Genomic DNA, 13006 nt, shown 5'->3' with positions numbered 1-13006 from the left:
AAATGGTCTGAAGTATATAGGATGAAATTCAATAAGGACAAATGCAAAATACTCCACTTAGGACGGAACAATCAGTTGCACACATTCAAAATGGGAAATGACTGCCTAGGAAGGAGTACTGCGGAAAGGGATCTGGGAGTCATCGTGGACCACAAAAAAAGGAAATGTCATTCTGGGATGTATTAGCAGGAGTATTGTAAGCAAGACACAAGAAGTAATTCTTCCGCTCTACTCTGCGCTGATTAGGCCTCAACTGGAGTATTGTGTTCTGTTCTGGGCACCACATTTCAGGAAGGATGTGGACAAATTGGAGAGAATCCAGAGAAGATCGACAAAAATGATTAAAGGTCTAGAAAACATGACCTATGAGGGAAGATTGAAAAAACTGGGTTTGTTTAGTCTGGAAAAGAGAAGACTGAGAGGGGACATGATAACAGTTTTCAAGTACGTAAAAGGTTGTTATAAGGAGGAGGGAGAAAATTTGTTTTTCTTAGCCTCTGAGGATAGGACAAGAAGCAATGGGCTTAAATTGCAGCAAGGGCGGTTTAAGTTGGACATTAGGAAAAACTTCCTAGCTGTCAGAGTGGTTAAGCACTGGAATAAATTGCCCAGGGAGATTATGGAATCTCCGTCATTGGAGATTTTTAAGAGTAGGTTGGACAGACACCTGTCAGGGATGGTCTAGATAATACTTAGTCGTGCCATGAGTGCAGGAAACTGGATTAGATGACCTCTCAAGGTCCCTTCCAGTCCTATGATTCTATGATCCAGAGGGTCAATAACTGCTGCTCAAGGGTATCTTTGCAGGATTTTCCTCCCTACAGATTACTTCCCAGGGGTATTTCCATTGGAGAGACTGTTCCAGGCTTAGCTGTGTACTTTTACACTATGGGTTGGGATGAAGGTTTCAGAGAGCAGCAATAAGAATGGTGATTTGTTACCTGTAATTTAATAAAGTGAAGTAAGTTGAATGGAGAGCAGTGCTGGTAAGATCACTGTGCTGAGTATGTATTTGAAGTGCTTGGCTGTGAGACAATGTTTCGTGTGAACCTTCAGAAGCATTTCTAATCACAACTGGGACTCATGACCACAGGCACTGACTTTCAGTTTTCCCGAGGGGTCCTCCACTCCCGCTCTGCCCTGAGGCCCCTCCCCTTCCCCCAAACTCACCCTCACCCTGCCTCATTGGGTCCCCCACTCGCCTCCTGCCCACCACCAAACAGCTGATCAGCAGCGGGCAGGAGGCGCTGGGGGGGAGGCGGAGGAGCTGATGGGCAGGGCCCACCAAACAACTGATCGGCAGGTGGTTGGTGGGTGCTGAGCACCCACTATTTTTTTTCCATGGCTGCTCCAGCCCTAGAGCACCCACAGAGGCAGCGCCTATGGCTCATGACTGCCCTTTGCTTTTCCTTTCTTCCTTAAAATGCAGTTCCTAAGCACACCTGAGTAAGCCTGGCTGGCAAGAGGAGTAACTGGATATCTCTAAAAATGGTTGCTTTGCCTGTCAGGCCCCATCCTCCTCTTGCTGAAATCAATGGTAAAATTCCCATTGACTGGATGGAAGGAGGACTGGGCCCATTATTGCACTCACAGACTGCATTTAAGACACCAATGCCTTTTCTATGGCTTTCCTGCATCATGACCAGGTATCCTCCTCAACTATGCTCTTTTCATCATGGAGAAGGAAATTTGCTCATGTTGCTGAGCAAAGGGTACATTTCTGTGGACTATTTGGAAACCACTGTGCACCCATTCTAACACCGAGCACACAGCAATGTCACGTCGACCTTAAACCCAGATCGGAGCCACAGCTCCGGAGTCACAGTAGGAGAACTCTAAAAGATAGAAGGGTTGGTCATAGATCAGTAAGTAGTGTGCACACACGTTGTGACCCTGCATTTGTTACTCTCTTAGTTTGACTAACATGCATTCTTTGATTACAGTGGTTGATTATTGACTATTGATAATTGTACAGACCATCAGCTTTACTCAGAGATTTAAGAAACGGGGGGGGGGGGAGGGACTGAGACAGGGCCCCCCACCCCAACTAAAAGGAGGGAGATTCCATGAGCCACTAAGGATGCTTTAGAAGTGCTATAAGACCCACTGAAAAATCCATTACCAAAGCTCATGGGTCTGGGATAACTAGATGTTCTCATCCCAGACAAAGGAATTTATCTATTTCAAGAGAAAAATATAAGAGTAGGGCTAGCCTTTGACAGGGTCAAGCAAAGAACATTCATTAAGAGCCCCAGATTGCCTGCACCATATGGCCCTTTATTAAATCTAACTTGATCAGGTTTAACTAATTTGAGCCTAAGCCTTTCTAGACAGTTGGAAAGTAATTTTACTTAAAAAAAATCAACCAAGTGAGATGGATTATCGTAGTGCCCTCTTCAGTCTTTCTATAAAGCACAAAAGTAATAATTGCATCATGTGGATATGTCTACACTTCAAGCTGGGCATTTCATTCCCAGCTTGAGGAGACATACCTATGCTAGCTCTGATGGAACTAGCATGCTAAAAATAGATTGTAGCTGCAGCAGCATGAAAAACAGGAAGGGTTAGCTGCCCAGAATACAGCCTGGAACCCTATGTATGTGCTAGGGGAAGTTAGCTCCTCGCACCACTGTGGCTACATTCTAATTTTAGTGTGCTGTCTCAATCAGTGGAATTTATACTCCTGGTTTGAAGTGTAGGCATTCCCTAAGTGCCAGATGGCCAACCTCAAGGATTCCACCAAAACCTTCATGAGGGTTTTATTTTAGACAGAAAAAAAATGTTTGATTATTCAGTGTGCTAGAATTTTGAGCGTTGATAATCAATTAATGGAACACAAACTGAATTATTTCTGTAAAAGGTGGGGAGAGAAAGAAGAGTACAGAAGTCACTGGTACCACCAACACAATATCTCCACCCCTCATTTTTAAATTGTCTCCTCAAAATGTACTTCAAGAGACCTTTAAACCTTGTGCCCTTGATTGCCTGCTGTCTGGCTTATTCACTGGCCTTTAAGCCAGCTGAGCAGCTGGGGAACTGTGGAGCTGACTGGGAAACCAGGCTGCCCAGCAAACTGAAAAGTTTCATCTAAATTCTGCCAAAACAGATTTTTTTGGAATTTCGTTCCCACAAAAAATTACAAGTTTTTGACGTCCTGATTTGAGACAAAACATTTCTCAAAAACTCAAAAAAAATTCACAGGAGGGAAAATTCTAACAAACACACATTGTTTTCTGCTCTGAAGAGCTTTCAATATAAGCAGGAAATACAGCCAAAAAGTGGGAAGGTGAACAAAGGCACAGAAAGATTATATGACTTGCCCAAGGTTACACGGAAAAGTAAGGTCTCCTGATCCCCACTCCAGTGCCCCATCCACTTGGCCATGCCACCTCCCTTATCTTAAACAAACAAGCAAACTAAAAATCTCTGCAGCCTGCTGTCTCTCTAATTACTGTTCCATTACCTCCATTATCCAGACTCCTTACTTTGTTAGATTCTGTTTTCACTCTTTGATTTCCTCTCTTCAGTAGAGTTGTTTGGGAATTTGTTAATTATTTTATTTTATTTTTGGTCAGAAAATGCCAATTTGTCAAAACCAGAACTTTTTGCAGAAAAGTATAATTTTTAACACAATGTTCACTGGGAAAGCTTCTGAGGTCCAGGATAGAATTTCTGGCCAAAATGGAGAGAGAAAGTTTAACTCCTCCCCACCAACAAAGGCCAGTAGTTAGGACATTCAGCTGGGATGTGAGCGATCTAGGTTCAGGTCCCTGCTCTGAACCAGGCAGAGCAGGGAGATAAACCTCAGTCTCCGGTAGCTCAGGTGAGCATCCTAATCCTATTGGCTATTCTGGGGGAGTGGTGTCTTTCTCTTGTGTGATTTTTACACACACACAAATTCAAAAGATCTCAGAAGTGGGATAAAAACAAATTTTGAAACCTCAAAATTTTTCCTCTTTTCTGGCCAGCCCTACTCTTCAGTTCTGAAACATGGACTCATGAGAAAACTCCCCTACTGCAGTCAGCCAAGTGTCTTCCATTCATGACAAGAAAGCAAAATAAAGAACATACTCAGAGAGTAGAAAATCTCCAAGTTTAAGGTTCAGTTCTGGTCAATGACTCCTTACTGTGGAATCTGAAAACATTCTTTCCACTTGTTTCCCAAGCACCCTTACCTGACACCTGTGCAAGGGAAGGGAGGAGCTGAGCTCAAGTTACCCATCTGTCACAAGGGACAAGATAGCCATCCTGAGTCCTGTCATAGCCTCCAATCTGATGCTTGTCCCCTTCATTACAAAAAACCCACTCTTACTAACAAACATCACTAATGCCCACCTCCTAGCTAATTTCAACAACTTCTTCTCTGTCCTAACTCTTCTCCCCTTTCTGTTCTTATTATTAATAATAATAAATAATAATAATAGCTACTGTAACACCAATATTTAAGAAGGGCTGTAGAGGTGATCCTGGCAATTACAGACTGGTAAGTCTAACGTCAGTACTGGGCAAATTAGTTGAAACAAAAGTAAAGAATAAAATTGTCAGACACATAGAAGAACATAAATTGTTGCGCAAAAGTCAACATGGTTTCTGTAAAGGGAGATCATGTCTTACTAATCTATTAGAGTTCTTTGAGGGGGGTCAACAAACATGTGGACAAGGGGGATCCAGTGGACATAGTGTACTTAGATTTCCAGAAAGCCTTTGACAAGGTCCCTCACCAAAGGCTCTTATGTAAATTAAGTTGTCATGGGTTAAAAGGGAAGATCCTTTCATGGATTGAGAACTGGTTAAAAGACAGGGAACAAAGGGTAGGAATAAATGGTAAATTTTCAGAATGGAGAGGGGAAACTAGAGGTGTTCCCCAAGGGTCAGTCCTAGGACCAATCCTATTCAACTTATTCATAAATGATGTGGAGGAAGGGGTAAACAGTGAGGTGGCAAAGTTTGCAGATGATACTAAACTGCTCAAGATAGTTAAGACCAAAGCAGACTGTGAAGAACTTCAAAAAGATCTCACAAAACTAAATGATGGGGCAACACAATGGCAAATGAAATTTAATGTGGATAAATGTAAAGTAATGCATATTGGAAAAAATAACCCCAACTATATATACAATATGATGGGGGCTAATTTAGCTACAACTAATCAGGAGAAAGATCTTGGAGTCGTTGTGGATAGTTCTCTGAAGACATCCATGCAGTGTGCAGCAGCAGTAAAAAAAGCAAACGGGATGTTAGGAATAATTAAAAAAGGGATAGAGAATAAGACAGAGAATATCTTATTGCCCTTATATAAATCTATGGTATGCCCACTTCTTGAATATTGCATACAGATGTGGTCTAATCATCTCAAAAAAAATATATTGGCATTAGAAAAAGTTCAGAAAAGGGCAACTAAAATGATTAGGGGTTTGGAACGGGTCCCCTTTGAGGAGAGATTAAAGAGGCTAGGACTTTACAGATTGGAAAAGAGGAGACTAAGGGGGGATATGATAAAGGTATATAAAATCATGAGTGGTGTGGAGAAAGTGAATAAGGAAAAGTTATTTAGTTGTTCCCGTAATATAAGAACTAGGGGTCACCAAATGAAATTAATGGGTAGCAGGTTTAAAACAAATAAAAGGACGTTCTTCTTCATTCAGCGCACAGTCAACCTGTGGAACACCTTGCCTGAAGAGTTTATGAAGGCTAGAACTATAACAGGGTTTAAAAGAGAACTGGATAAATTCATGGAGGTTAAGTCCATTAATGGCTATTAGCCAGGATGGGTAAGGAATGGTGTCCCTAGCCTCTGTTTGTCAGAGGGTGGAGATGGATGGCAGGAGACAGATCACTTGATCATTACCTGTTAGGTTCACTCCCTCTGGGGCACCTGGCATTGGCCACTGTCCGTAGACAGGATACTGGGCTGGATGGACCTTAGATCTGACCCAGTATGGCCTTTCTTATGTTCTTATGTGACCTTTGAGAAGTTAGTTAGACCTTTCTCCTTCACTCTCCTTGCCTTGGGCTTCCAAAATTCACTACTCTCCTGGTTATCGTCTTACCTTTCTGACTGCACCTTCATTGTCTCTTTCAGAGACTTCACAGCCTCTTCCATCTGCCCTTCTATGCTAGTCCCTCAGAACTCTCTCCTAGGTCCTCTTCTGATTGCACTTAAAAATGTGTTTATGTCTCACTGGCTTGCTCAAAGATAAGCATGTGCTTAAGTAATTTGCTGAATCAGAGCCTGTAAGAGTGCAGGCTTTCCAGCAATCTGATGGGCAATGAACTTATGCCTTGTGATTTCCTATGAAGACATATTTCATGCTGACATTAGCAACATTTCAGCTGATTGTTTTAATGTGTTCGGTTACTAAAGAACTTGAAAAGTGCATTATTAAGATTTTTTCAAGTAAATAGAAAGGGAATCATGAGAAAATATGACAGTTTGTTGACTTGTTTGGAATAATTTCTCAAACATTATTAATTATAACTCACTGGATTAAAGAAAAAAGAAAAGGAGTACTTGTGGCACCTTAGAGACTAACCAATTTATTTGAGCATAAGCTTTCGTGAGCTACAGCTAGCTCACAAAAGCTTATGCTCAAATAAATTGGTTAGTCTCTAAGGTGTCACAAGTACTCCTTTTCTTTTTGCGAATACAGACTAACACGGCTGTTACTCTGAAACCTGGATTAAAGTACACTTTCTGAAACAAGGAATGAGCCCAAACTAAACTATGCAAATATCACATTTCTTCTTATAGTGTTAGTGAAATCTTCTTCTCTTTTAACAACAACAATTCTAATGTTTCAAGTATAGAATAATATAATAGAGACTGAGACCTTCAGAATAAATACAGTTATTAATGCCAAAATTATCTACTTAGCATTAGCAGGACATAAAATCTACCGTTCTAGAAGTTTTTCTAATAATAAATAAAATAATAACCCTTTTGGATAAAAAGGCTACAAATTCATTAAAATATTATTTTAAAACAACAGAAACATTTTAAACTTGACAGACATTATGCAAATAATTGCTCACCAATGGGAGTAAGGAGTTCACTATCTAGCCCATAATAAGAGAACACCAAACCAGGTGCTGTACAAAACCAAATGACTCTACACCACCTTCAGCCTCCTACATGCTCATATGCACACAATGATCCATTCATTTTCCTAGGGTGACATCTCAGTGGACATAGCGTGGATCCCATCCTGCAAACCTTATTCAAGCAAGTAGCCCTTAACAACACAAATAATCCCTTTGATTTCAGTGGATCTATTGTCCCAGAACCCTTATTTAACCACTGCATCAGCATGCTGCAGTGCTGGAAGCTTAGAGGTAAAATCCTGGCCCTATTGAAGTCAATGGCAAAACTAGCTTGATTTCAGTGGGGCCAGCTTTTCATCCAAGGTCTTGATTTCTGTGTGACAGGGTCATAAATACCTAGCTATGTTTCACAGCCGGTGTACATTAACAGTCATTGAGTCTTGAAAAAAAGTAAAAGGTATAAAAAACAAAAAATAATATCTGATATGTCCAAAATATGTGGAAATGGTAACGTCAGATGAGCATTATATAGTTTTTAAAATCTGCTTTTGGGATACTTGGTCTTCTTATTGCTCTGGTGTCTGGGCCTCAAAATTAGCTGCCAGGTGATCTGCCACAACCCCACCACCTGCCAGAAACTTTTCTTCCTTTGTTTCACAGATATTTTGGAACACGCAGCAGGCAGCAATAACAATGGGGATATTGCTTTAATTGAGGTCTAACCTAGTAAGCTAACTGTGCCAGTGACCATTTAAACATCCAAAGGCGCATTCTACTACCATTCTGAACTTGCTTAGCATATTGTTGAACCACTCCTTACCGCTGTCCATGTGGGAGAAGGGGTAGGCTGAGTGTCCCAGGATCACAATTGGCATTTCAACATCATGAATGGTTAGTTTGTGATCTGGAAAGAAAGTCCATGATTGCAGCTTTCTGAACAGACCTGTATTCCTAAAGATGCACAAGTCATGCACCTTTCCTGATCATCCCAAATTGATGTCAATGAAATGCCCTCTATGATCCACCAGCGCTTGCAACACCATTGAAAAGTATCTCTTTCAGTTTATGTATTCTTTGGCAAGGTGGTCTGGTGCCAAGATAGAGATATGTGTCCTGTCTATCACCCCACCATAGTTAGGGAACTCCATTGCGGCAAAACCATCCACTACGTCCTGCACGTTGCCCAGCGTCACTACCCCTCTTAGCAGAAGTCAATTAATGGCCTTTCACATTTGGATCACAACAGCTCCCACAGTGGATTTACCAACTCCGAATTGCCCACTGACTGGTAGCAGTCTGGCATTGCAAACTTCTACAGAGCCATCACCACTTGCTTCTCCTCTGTCAGAGCAGGTCTCATTTTAGGGTTGCTGCACTTCAAGGCTGGGGAAAGCTCTGCACACAGTTCCTGGAAAGTGGCCTTCCACATTTGAAAGTTCTGCAGCCACTGCTCATCATCCCATAGCTGCATAACAATGCAATCCCACCCGTCAGTGCTTGTTTCCCGGGATCAGAAACGGTGCTCAACCATGCTCAGCTGCTGAATGACTGCCAGCAACAACCGGGAATTTTTTCAGTCTATGGCTTGCAGCAGGGCTGCTTGAATGACATTGCAATGTTCCGTGTGGCAGCTCCTGTCTCGACTCTGGAAATACTGTGGGATAAGGCTCAAGGTGTTTGTAATGCTCTCGACAAGAGTGCACAGCTGAGTGGGGTCCATGCTTCTCAGGCTATGGCATATGCACGGCTAAGCCAGGCTTTTGAAAAAAGGCACCAAAAAACGTGAGTTGTTTGCCATTGGTATCGGGGAAGGGAGGAAGGAAACTGCATCATGGAAAGTTGAAGCCATGTTCCCATTCCTCTTTGTGACAATGTTTTTGGCAGGTCATTAGTTGTCCCATAACGCATTGCAAGCCCATCCCAAAACCCCTTGTGACTAGTTGCACTCTGGTGTACTGCTCTGTGCATTGATGCAAGCGCTGCTAGTGAGGATGCAATGAGTGTGGTGTGGACATGCCCAACTGACTTAATTACTGTGGCGTCTGACTGTCAACTTAAATTAAGAGAACTTAACTTTGTAGTGTAGACATGCCCTTAGAAGAGATGTCCTGCTTTTGAGAAAATGAGTGGGGTCTTATACAACATGTGCCATAAAAATATTAACTATTAGAACAGACAAAACATTGAGATTATATAAAGGAAAGAAGTTTTATTCTGTGTTATAGTTTTCTTTTATAAAGAAAAATAAATCATTGTGATACCAAGTGGAGTGACAGTACATATAATCATACTTGTTATAACAATATAACATGACAATTCTTAGGTAAATGCAGTAGCTTCTAGTACATTGGTGAGAAGGTAATGTTCATCTGTGTATCTCATCTACCAATAGATGGCAGCGATCCCTCACTTTCTTGAAGACATAACATTGTTGCACTGAACAATAGTCAGGTACACTCAAATGGACCACTGCACATACACATTTTTCTACTCCCTAAGTTTTTCAATCTGTATTTTGACAGAACATTTCCATGGTTTCATGTGTGCAGGTGTCAGGCCATCTAACCCTCTCAGGGGACTAGAGCCTATTTTGATGCTATGCCCTACAGCGTGGTTCTCTCCAGTTTGATTTTTGATGGCTTGGAGTTTTCATCACTGAACTATTTATTCCTTCAGCATCTTAGTTCAGTGGTTCTCAAAGCTGGGCCACTGCTTATTCAGGGAAAGCCCCTGGCGGGCCGGACAGGTTCGTTTACCTGCCGCGTCCGCAGGTTCGGCTGATCGCAGTTCCCACTGACCGCGGTTTGCTGCTCCGGGCCAATGGGGGCTGCGGGAAGGGCAGCCAGCACGTCCCTTGGCCCATGCCGCTTCCCGCAGCCCCCATTGGCCTGGAGCCGCGATCGGCCGAATCTGCAGATGCAGCAGGTAAACAAACTGGTCCGTCCCGCCAGGGGCTTTCCCTGAACAAGCAATGGACCAGCTCTGAGAACCACTGCCTTAGTTGATCAGTATAATTTCTTCCTGTCCATTGCCATTGAATAAGTGGCTCCGATGCATCTCTTCCCTTTTCATTGTTCCCTTCTTCCTTCCCTTTGAGGCTACCTTAGGTTCAATGATCAGCCCCGGGAGATGAAGAAGTTGGGAAGAAGACTGGAGTATGGCTGGACAGTGACTTATTTTGAGGCCAATCACAGACTCTATTTGGAGAGTCTTGTTCTGGGCTGATGGCCAGATAAAATTTGGGGGACAAGAATGGGGAATTCCCTGGAGGAACTGCTCTGTGCTGTTGTTAGCCTGGTGAATTATTCTCACCTGTGTCTATGACAGATTCAGCATTTTCTTGTTTTGTTTTTCCCTTTCATTCTTTGATAAGAGGATCAAGCAGAATAGAAGTAGGCTAGGCTTACTATGCTACCAATGTCATAAGAACAAAAGAACGACCATACTGGGTCAGACAAAGGTCCATCTAGCCGAGTGTCCTGTCTTCCGACAGTGGCCAATGCCAGATGTCCCAGAGGGAATGAACAGAACAGGTAATCATCAAGTGATCCATCCCTTGTCACCCATTCCCAACTCCTGATGTCAGATCAGGAAAAGAGAGACAAACAGCAAGTCTGCCCTGGCTGGGTTCCAGACAGTCTCCCTCTCAGAACCAGATGGTGCTTGGTGGACTCGAGCATACCATTTCAGTGTGGACGTTGGTTTTTTTCCTCCTCTGTACCTTCAGTTCCCTCAACCACACCCCAAGTCTTCAGGAGTCATTGAGTCGCTAGTCACCCAGAAACTAAGGACTGATCTACACTACCGCAGTAAGCTGATCTAAGTTTTGGTACTTCAGTTATATGAATAATGTAACTGAAGTCGACATAGCTTAGGTTGACTTACCACTTTACACTGTGCTATGTCAACGGGAGACGCTCTCCCACCGACTTACCTTACTCTTTTTGGGGAGCTAGATTACCAGAGTCGACCGGAGAGTGCTCTGCCATTGACTTAGCAGGTCTTCACCAGACCCACTAAATCAGCACCGCTGTATTGATCACAGCAGTGCCGATCTACCAGTGTAGACACGGCCTAAGAAGCAGCGAAGAAGGAGCCACTTTCCCCAGTTCCATACAAGGATATTCTAGAGTTACAAGAAATGCCTGCCCCCAAAACTGGAGCACTGGGAATGGGGAAACATGTCTGTACTCACTGCCAGCTGAATCTCTGCTTAGCCAGTTATGGAGACATCCTATAATTTCTAGTGCAATTGACCCTGTTCAGGTCATCAGCAGAGTTTGAACCTGGGGCCTCTTGCACTAGAAGCATGAACCTCCTTTAATGGTTAACCTGTTCTAGCCAAGAGGGGGGTTGAAACTCACATCTAGAGTCACTGAGTCATAGAATTTAAGGCCAGAAAGGACCACTAGATCATCTACTCTGATCTCCTATATCTCACAGGCCACCAGCACCACCCAGCACCAGCACACACAAGCCAACAACCAAAATTATACCAAAATATTACAGTCCATAAAAGACTAGAATTTTACGTGCCACAGCGAAAGAATATGCAGGACGGAGGTGCACTGGTGCCCAGGGCCCCCACAATGGCAAGGAGATGATTAAGTGAGATATACTCAACTAATCTGGGCAAGTGACCCAAATCCACATGCTGCAGAGGAAGGTGAGAAAAAAAACCCAAGGTCATTGCCAATCTTACCTGAGAAAAAATTCCTTCCCAACCCCACATATGGCAATCCACTAGACTGCAAGCATGTGAGCAAGAACCAGTGAGCCAAGCACCTGAGAAAAAGAATAGTCACTGCCTCCTCAGAGCACTGGTCCATCCCATCTCATCTACAGCTATGGCCATCCCTAGAGCTTCAGAGGAAGGAGATAAAAACAACAACAAAACCCACAGAATAGATTGGGGGCGGGGGAATACCTTCCTGACACCTGCAATTGTCCAGCTGAAGCCCTGAAGATTTTAGGAACATATGGCAAAAATGGGAATCATAGAATCACAAGGTTGGAAGAGACCTCAGAAGGTCATCTAATCCAATCCCCTGCTCAAAGCAGGACCAGCTAAATCATCCCAGCCAAGGCTTTGTCAAGCCGGGCCTTAAAAACCTCTAAGGATGGAGATTCCACCCCCTCCCAAGGGAACCAATCCCAGTGCTTCACTACCCTCCTAGTGAAATAGTGTTTTCTAATATCCTACCTTGATCTCCCACACTGCAGCTTGAGACCATTGCTTTCTGTTCTGTCATCTGCCACCACTGAGAACAGCCTAGCTCCATCCTCTTTGGAACCCCCCTTCAAGTAGTTGAAGGCTGCTATCAAATCCCCCCTTGTTCTTTCTCTTCTGCAGACTAAATAACTCCAGTTCCCTCAGCCTCTCCTCATAAGTCATGTGCCCCAGCCCCCTAAGCATTTTTGTTGCTCTCCGCTGGACTCTCTCCAATTTTTTCACATCCCTTCTGTAGTGGGGGGACCAAAACTGGACGAAATACTCCAGGTGTGGCCTCACCAGTGCTGAATAGAGGGGAATAATCACTTCCCTCAATCTGCTGGCAATGCTTCTACTAATACACCCCAGTATGCCATTGGCCTTCTTGGCAACAAGGGCACACTGCTGGCTCATATCCAGCTTCTCGTCCACTGTAATCCCCAGGTCCTTTTTGGCTGAACTGCTGTTTAGCCAGTCAGTCCCCAGCCTGTAGCAGTGCATGGGATTCTTCTTTCCTAAGTGCAGGACTTTGAACTTATCCTCGTTGAATCTCATCAGATTTCTTTTGGCCCAATCCTCGAATTTGTCAAGGTCACTCTGGACCCTATCCCTACCCTCCAGCGCATCTACCTCTCCCCCCAGCTTAATGTCATCTGCGAACTTGCTGAGGGTGCAATTAATCCCATCATCCAGATCATTGATAAAGATGTTGAACAAAACCGGCCCCAGGACTGACCCCTGGGGCACTCCACT

This window comes from Chelonia mydas, chromosome 2, assembly GCF_015237465.2.
Source record: "Chelonia mydas isolate rCheMyd1 chromosome 2, rCheMyd1.pri.v2, whole genome shotgun sequence".
Lineage (NCBI taxonomy): Eukaryota > Metazoa > Chordata > Testudines > Cheloniidae > Chelonia > Chelonia mydas.
The sequence above is the reverse complement of the archived record's forward strand: the minus strand, read 5'-3'. Positions refer to the sequence as shown.